The sequence below is a fragment of the Oenanthe melanoleuca genome, chromosome 7, assembly GCF_029582105.1.
Source record: "Oenanthe melanoleuca isolate GR-GAL-2019-014 chromosome 7, OMel1.0, whole genome shotgun sequence".
NCBI classification, from domain to species: Eukaryota; Metazoa; Chordata; class Aves; order Passeriformes; family Muscicapidae; genus Oenanthe; species Oenanthe melanoleuca.
Window position 1 is genome coordinate 5,699,008 of NC_079341.1, and position 9,199 is coordinate 5,708,206.

The following is a 9,199-nucleotide window of genomic DNA, read 5'->3' on the forward strand; positions in this document are numbered from 1 at the left end:
AATTGTTGTGTCTGAGATTCCTTGCCTTTGGGCTTTACATGTGTGATGGGCATCTTGAAGCTAATTAGGTAAGTTGCTCTCAAATGTGTGTCCATCCATTTTGACTATTCCTCTAAAAAGTGCTTATCCTGAAGGTGTGGACACTTCTGCTTGATGTAAAAATGTAAGATGGAAGCAAGATATTGTGGTTTGGCTAACTGCTGTGTAGGAGCACCTCAGGGTCAGCAAGTCCTTGGGGTGTTGAAGATTTTGGTGTGAACCCACTTCTGGCCAATCCAGTCATGAAGGCTAAGGCATTTCTGCTCCAGTAGGAACCTGTTCTCAGCTTCAAAACCTGATCAAACCTGGAAATCACTTGTGCATGAGTGGAAGTCTTTGGGAGGAAGACACTGAGGTGCAAACAGTACATTTGGGTGATACTATGGATGAAGCAAGCATTCCTCTGGGAAGGCAAGAGAGTCTGTGAGCCAGGGGTGTCCTCCTTCTGGGGGTGACTGCCTTTCCCAGATGCTGGGGGAGGGAGCTGCAGCAGTAGGGCTGGGTTCACTCACCTTTGTGGTGGCTCCTCACTGAAGCTGAGAGCACTCCCGTGGCCTCTGCAGGGCTCTTGGAGTCATCATCCAACCGAGGGGGAGACTGACATCTTCCAAAACAAAAAGGAATTCAGTTGTATGTGGGCAGACTTTGCAAGCACTGGGACACCAGCCTTTGGGACTGACTTTGTCTAGGTCACATTGCACAAGTTCTGTTTGGGGCTGTAGCTGAGTGTGTGAACGTGTTTCTGCAGGATTCAGGAAAAGGTGGTCACACAGTGTGTGTTTCCTTGGAGTCATTTTTAAGGGACTCATTCAAAAGCTGGTGTCTCTCTGAATTTTTTTTTTGAGGACTAGGAAAGTAGTAGCTCAAAGTATTTTTTTTAATGAAGTTAAAAATATGAAAAAAAATATTTAAATAGTATTATAGACATAGTTTTTTAGCTGCTGGGATGAGCTATTAACTTTAAGCTTCAACAGAAATGTGTTCCATGCCAAAATCTTATGATGAAGGAGTGGTGTCAGGTTATTTATAAGGAAGAGTTCTCTTGTTGGTAATTCTGGGATTTTAAAAATAAGTTTTCCAGGGCTGTGTGCAATCCATATCTGTCTTCCAGGAGTCAAAAAAGTACTGCTTGGCTTCCTTCAATCCCTTGTTCCTTTTTGTGCAAGTCTCACGTGGAAGGAAGTAGGGAGAGTTCCCTGGAAATGACTGTCACTGAGCAAGGAGGGATAGTGGTGTATATAATCTCAAGTGACTGCAAAAGATAAGACACCTCAGTCTCTGGAGCTGCCAAATTTTGTAGGAGACCAGCTTTTGGAGGCTGAGGGCTCTGGAAAGCCTGGCCTGGCTAGGTAAGAGCTGGCATACACAGCAAAGTTCTACTGCTGCTCTGGGAGCTGCTTCCATTCTTTTACCTTTTTTATTTTTACCTTATATTTGATTGAATATTTATATAATTATTCTGATTGAATATTTACATAATTATAATTGAGTATTGTCTCAGGATCTTCAAAGGACTTAGAGTAACAACTTTAATGTTGATGAATACTTGAAATTGAATTTAAGGTGTTTTTTCTCCAGCTGGTGGTCTGGCTTGTAGTAAAGTTTTATAGGTTAGATAAATAGATAATTTTAAATATAGATGTTTTAAATATATATATATGTATGTTCTGCAGGATCGTTTTAAGAAAATGTGGGCCTAAAGGTTAACACTTGAAATCTTGCTTATGGCTGTACTCAGGACCTGGTAATAAGTGTAGATTATTCTTACTGATTGTGTGTTATTGTGTAGGAGCTTGTTGGCAGTGGGGATGTCCAGCTGGCTCTCCCCCTGCAACAGCTGGTGATGAGAGCAGTGACTCTGCTGTCTTGGGGATTTAGTGGGGTCTCTGTACAGCTGGCAATTCTCTTTTTCTCCTTGTCTTGGAGAAATCTTTTCATGGCTGGTTACTGCACAGGAAGCTGGAGTAGAAGGTTTTTGTGTGCACTTCCTCTAACCCTAAAAGAACTGGCAGCTGAAAGGCTCAGGATCATGAAACTGGTGTTGCCTTTGATCAGTTCTGGAGACAGGCTGGGAGAGCTGTGGCTGCTCACCAAAGGAGAAGGCTCTGGGCAGAGCTTAGAGCCCCTTCCAGTGCCTAGAGGGGCTCCAAGAGAGCTGGAGAGTCAGGACAAGTGGCATGGCTACAAACTAAGGGAGGTTAGATTTTTGTCTGGATATTGGGAAGAATTTTTTTCCCTGTGGGGCTAGTGAGACCCTGGCACAGGGTGCCCAGGTAAGGTGTAGCTGCTCCATCCCTGGAAGTGTTCCAGGCCAGATTGGGTGGGGCTTGGAACAACCTGGGATAGTGGAAGATGTCCCTATTTATGGCAGAAGGATGGAGCTGGATGAGCTTTAAGATCCTTCCAATCCAAATAATTCCATGATTTTGTAATGTCCAAGAGTGCATATAGCCAAGGGAAACCCCAAAACTCACTGTGCTCTGAGTGCAAATATGCACAAGTTGGAGCTGTTGGTTCAGAGTGTTTGGGAGCATGAGGCAGAGCCTGTCTCATGGAGTAGAGCTGCCTTTGGAAACCAAGCTGTGATTTTAAAAAAAATTGCCAGCCAGGAATTGAGAATGTGTTCTAAGAACTGCTTAGTCATGGTCACTGCATAATTAAAATTTTAGGTTTTTTAAATATCAGCAGTTTTCAAATTAGTTTTATTTCCATTCCTTAAATTAATGTTTGGAAGGCTCATGCTTGCAGAGAAGCTGCACTTTGAATTCTTTTAATTTCATCATCATTAACTGTCCACTGTGAAAATTATCCCAAAGTTTACTGAAAAGGAAGGAGAGTTGCAATTCAGGTATAGAGTCAGAACAAAGATGTCTCATGTTATTTAAAACCTAAAACCCCACAGAAATAAAATGTATAAAATGTAACTGTTCTGTCTCAGAATCACTGTGTGGTTTTTGTTTGGTTTCTTTATCAATTAATTTATTTTTTTTCTAATACCAAGTGTTTTCAGTTGAGCTTAAATGTTTCCACCTTCACTTTGTGTGTTCCTGTTGGGAGAGGAGGTAATATTTATTCTGGTGTTAGTGCTGGCAGAGGTTTTTGTTTCTGTCTAGCTGGGAATGATGCAAACCAATCACCAGAGGGGCTGCAGGAACTGGGCTGGGGCTGGAATCCTGGACCAGGGAGGGCACACATTACTTGTTGATCATGTCAATGTTCTCCAGAACCTTTCAGCCAAAGGCTTCTCCCACTGCCCATTAATGGATGGGCGGTTAATTGCACCAACAGCATTTGTGTTGTGAGTTTTGTGGGTAGCTGTGTTTTGTTCAGTCATTCCAGGAGAGAGGAATTGAGAGCCATGTTTGCAGCCAGCCTCAGCAGGTAGAGCAGTTTAAGTAATACCTGTTTCTGGAGGGAAAGATCCACAGTTGGTGTCACTGCCGTGTTTTTATGTTTTTAATACCTTCATCACTATCATACCAATATAAGTTATGTTGCAGTTTGACTGAGATGTCCTCAACAAGATCCAATGTGTGTGTGTGTGACTATGCATTTATACATCCATGTGTACAATACTGCTGTATATTATTTGCATTAAGCAGTTATTCCTCCCCAGTCTCCTGTGTGATAGTGCAAATACATCAGTTTTACCTGCCTGGTGTAAGGTTATTAAAGAACACTCTCAGATACTGCCCTTGACACTTTCTCCATTCACAATCCCAAATTTGAAGAGGAGACCTCATTATACCTCTGGTTTGTTGCTTTCCTTCCAGCATCCTTGTCTTTCTCCCAGTGTCACTGCTGAAGCACAACCCCTTGGTCGATTATTTTAAGCAATGACTGTTTTGCATACTACCTTGCTTTGTTTTAAGTAATGTTTGTACAGAGATTTCAAAATATAAAGAGCTATATAATTGCTAAGTTTCATTACTATTTTTTTCACGTCAGTGTTGCTAGTGACAGCAAAACAAAAAGTCACAAAATGCTGTGCATGTCCTTAAGGTGGTGGTTTTGGTTACATCCTGAAAAAAGTTGAGCTCTGAATTTTGGTTCAAACCTCACTGCAGTTTGCCCCTGCCACAGCAGTAACACAGATGTGTGGCCTGCTGGTGCTGCTGCTGAGTTGGCTCTTCCCACTGAGAGATCAGCCCAGACATGAGTACTTTAGCTGTTGAAAATGTCAATTATTTCTCTCCCAGAGCCTGCACTGAAGTGGGGTCTGTAAACCAGGGAATTTGCATGCCAGGCCAAATCCAGTATTTATGAGGACACGGCCCTCTGCCTGAAGTGTTGGCCCAGCTCATGCTTACAGAGTTGTTCAAATAAAGATAATAAAGACAGTGCTCTGTAGCAGCAGTGAACAGGCAGCTGTTTCAGATGCCACACAGCAGTGATTGCATGATTTTGGAAAACAGACCAATATAGTCCCAGGCATGAGAGGCATCATCCCAAGCTTGGCAAGTGTGCCAGCATTTGAAGAATACAATTTGGCAGCATCACTGCTGCAGCCACTGGGACTCCTGCCATGGGGGCAAACAGCCTTTGGAGCAGTTTTTTTGAAGATGGGAACCTATGAGCTGACCCTAGAAGGGTTCCAAGGATTGTCAATAAGAGGTAAATAGTTTGAGGGGAGCTATGCCTACAGCAATCCAGCTACAGTGATGACCCATCACACTCTGAGCAGAGGGTAAGGTCTCTTGCTGCACAGGCACCTCTTAATTAATTCACTGATATCTCCACTCACATGGCCCCACACCCCTGAGCCTTCCTAGAACCCAGCAGGGTTGTACTCCTCTTTTTGCTGGGGGGAAAAAAAAAAAAAAAAAAAAAAGATATTATTCCCCCTCTCTTCAATGGGTGGAAATAGTTCAATCTCCCATGAGCTACAGAGTGGTGAACCTCAAGAGATTTTCTCCTCCTTGGATGGCTGTGCAGTCAGCTTTTTAAGGTAAACGTGCTTTTTCCATGGCTCTATCAAGCACTGCAATGGAAATAATGAGAAACTTCTGGTGGGGGTCACTTCTGGATGTTTGTACTGCACAACAAAAGATGAACCATCCAAAACAGGTGGGGTTCAGCCTGTGTGGGAGCAGCAACTGGCTTCTATAACCCAAGGAGAGGGGGAGCTTGGACCACTCAGCCAGGACTGTTGTTTTTTGTATTACAAACCAGACCCTGATGAGAGAGACCAATTTGGTTTTTATTTATGCCTCAACATATGTTATGAATCCATTTCCTGACATGAGGTGAAAAATTAAATTATAGGGGCTGTGCACAAAGCCCCAGCACGTTGCCATGTGTTTAGGAGGCAGAAAATAGAGGGGGGCCCTGTCCCAGGGCTGGCAGCTGTCCAGGGCAGAGAAAGCTTCCACAATTCCCCTTTCTCTCTTTTCTATTCCCTCTTCTGCAGAGACATTTATCAATAAACAGTTCTCACATATAATATTGCTGCATTTGGACTTTATACCTGAGAATTATCAAAAGGAATTTTCCCTGGTTCCTCTTACAGCAGACAGGACACCTGATGAAAAGATAATCATGATCTTATCAGCCTCTCTTCCTTCTAACAAAATCTAAACAAAGCCACCCACTCCCACCTTATTTGCAGGTGTAGAATGAGGAACAGGAAGGCCTTGATGCTGTGCAAGTGCTGCTCAGCAACAGTAAAACATTGTTCTCAAAACACTGTTTTGGTCTCAAATCAGCAAAGCAGCACTGAAAAAAAAAAAAAAACAAAAACCAAACCAAATCAACTCTTCCAGCTAAACCCAGTGCCACTTCCACCTCCAAGCATGTTGCAGCTCTTGATGAGGGACTTGTCCCACAGTTTGGGCATACATCCAGAATTGCAGCCTTTTAAGAGCAGAATCCAACATTGGATTATTGGATTTCATTTGGTTGGTGATTTCTCAAGTGCACTAATCCATCAAGAGCTCTCTGTAATGGTCTCTCTACCCCCAGGGGAATTAATTGTTCCTTCTAATTTATTATCATTGGCCAATTTTAATTTATTATCAATGGCCCCTAGTATTGAGCCTGGGTAGCAGAGCTGGGGACTGGCTTCCAGCTGAATGTTACCTGAATTTCCTGGAGCTGTTCTGAGTCTGTTGTATGATACTCCCAGTTAACAGCTGGAAATCTGAATTTATCTATAAAGGTAAGGATCCAGAGATAATATTTCCTTAATAACCTATGGAATAATACAGTGGTACTCTTCTGATTGATCCTGCCAACTTATGAGGAAGAAGTTATTTTCATTGGTTCATATATAAGAATGGTTTCATTTTATATCTGGTTTTCATTGATGAAGGTGAATCTTGTTGGGCACAAACAGACCTGGTGTGGTACAGACCATGCCATGGTCCAAACCCACAAAATCCTGCCAGTGGCACCATTCTCAGAGCCAGATGTGGATAATTGCTCCCATGTGTGTCTTTTGATGCCATCCTCTACAGCTGGAAGGATAGAAGAGAATGGACCAGAAAAATTCCCTAAAAGCAGAGTTTGGTCACCAGGTTGGGCCCTTCATACCCACAATTTATTTTTAAAATTTCATAGTGGTTTTTATTAATTACATGAATGTACAGGGCCCAGCTGTTGACAAGTACACCTGTGAAAAATCTCTGGAATGCCTGGAAGGTCTCTGAGCCAACATTTTCCAGGATAGCTACTGGTGTCAGGTAGAATTGCATTTAAAAACCCAGATTTGCAGTTTGTTAGCAGTGCAGCTCCTGCTTTGCAGGAAGGAAGGATTCTCTTCTGCCTGGAGCTGGGTGTGATTTGCATTAAAACCAAAGTTATGGACTTCAGCTGGTGATGGGAACATACTCATGAAAAGGAGTTCTGATTTTACTTACCTTGGCAGACTGCACTTTTTGGCTTCAGTTTAAAATAACTTATGAGTATTTATTTTCTGTTGTCTGCTTGTTTCACAAGTGTGCTCCTCAGGGATCTAATTCTCTCAGTATATAGATCTGCACAGGTTTTAATTTGAAAAAGGGTTTGTTCTATTTTTCAATGGTAATTTCCCTACTATTTAAGCTATTTTTGGGATCAAATCTTGGCATTTATTTTTTTTCTCATTCTTTTCCTCTTCCTATCTTCCTCAGTTCAACTTTTTAGTAACTTCCAAAGCGAGTGATATTTATTTTGGTATTCACTTGCACCAACGTAAAACGGGGACAGAATTACAGTGACCCGTGTGTGCCTCTAAATTCAATTTATAGGCTTTTGCCTCCACCTTGTGGCAGTTCTTCAGAACTGACTTGAAACGCTTTTGCATAGTAGTAGAAAAAAAGGACCAAGATGAGTTTATTAAATAGGTTAATTCAGATTTCTAAGTATTTCTTAAATGAGGTCGTTCTTAAACTTCATTTAAAATCTTAGCAGTGTTCACTCATCTCCATTTTGAGATGGGTACATTGACCAAATGCTATTTCAGCAGAATATACCATAATATAATTTTTTTTGGCATAAACATAATTATCTATTTTCTGATAGTCTGTGTACATGTAAAAATAAAAAAACTTGCATCATTTTCCTTTAATTCACAGATAAGCCTTCAAAAATGTGCTGGTTAACTATATTTAGGAGCACTAGGTTGCACAGCTATTAAATGAGGAAAAACAAAATCAGCTGGTCCACAAGCAATTTGCATTTGGGAGCTGATTTATGGAATTTCAGACTGCAGTTGAGAAGGCTCAGGAATAAATAAATAAAAACTTTGCAAAATGCTTTTTGCCTTTATCAAGGAATGCTCTGATTCAAGTATCTTGTTGAGTAATGTGCATGAGCTGAGTGATTATTTCCACTTTTCCACAAGTAAAACTTGCGTTGGAATCAGGCTGAGAAACTGTAAATTCTGGTGTCCTATAAGTCAACACATATCTTGGGTCTTTAAAAGTTTGTCAGCTTTGTAAGTGGATTTTCAGCTTCAATAAAAAATTTATTGCTGATGTATTCTGACCCCAAAATTCTGATCCCTGTGGTCTCTGCAGATGAACTGTGGGTTTTGTTCATTACAGTTCTTGGCCTGGAGCTGGAGTCTCTCCTGCTTAGGAGCAGCAGGGAAGTGAGAAATTGTTCTGAGCAGCCTGTATTTTATGGTTTCAGTTGTTTATTGCATCAGGTTTTGGTGTAGTTTACTGCAGAAATCTGTTTATGAACACATCATCCATTATAAGGATGAAATGAATTTTTACTATGAAAAACTGAGAGCTTTTCAATATTTTTTCTTTTCCATTGTGCATCTCAGCCACCTAATTTTTGGATGCTGGTAACTCAAGTAGTATTGTTCTTTTGCCAAAACTCCTGTTTTTTCCAGGCAGCTAAACATATAGTTGGCTTGAAAGAATGAGAATTACAAAGTTGTCTGTGATGACAAAAAAAACACTGTAAAATCAATTTTAAAGCTGTTTAGATCTTTTAATATATTAATAACAGATATTATTAATTCAGCTAGAATCAGTTTTGTCTCCTGCTCAAAAATGCTCATCAATCCAGACTGTAATAGAAGTCAGCTCTTGCAAGAGCATCTTTCTAAAAATTAATCTTGTCCATGCACATGAGCATAATGAAGAATTTAAAATGTACTTTTAATTATGTTGTTATGGAGACAGCTAGCCTAATAGGCACACAATGATTAACTGCAGCAGAGGGGCTTCAGTGCAGTGGGTCACACTTATCACTGTCCCTTCAGCTGTAGGTGGCCAAATTTAGATGCTGCTGGACATTTTCCTAGCTGAGCCTTGAAATGTTTGGGGTTTTTTTTTTCCCAGATCTAAGTCTGGGAAAAGTCCTGAGAGGTGGAGAATCATAAATTATCCCAAGATGGAAGGGATATGAGGATCATAGCATCCTGTCACTACAGCTGTGGCACTGGTAGCTGTTTTTACTTGCTCCTGGCTGTCCTGCAGTGGTGGCAGCTGCCATTCCGACCCCTAGGAGATGGAACCAAGTTGATTCAGGACAATTAAAGCTTGGTAGCATATTAAATTATGATGCCAGGAGCAGCTGCATAGCTGCATTGTTTCTAGAAGGCCTTTGTGGCATCTGGCTGTGCATTTAATAAACCTTGAGAAACAGAGTGAGAGAATTAGGGAGTTATTGCTTCCATGCACAACATGACAGATACCAGGTCAAGTACAATTAATCCAAAATG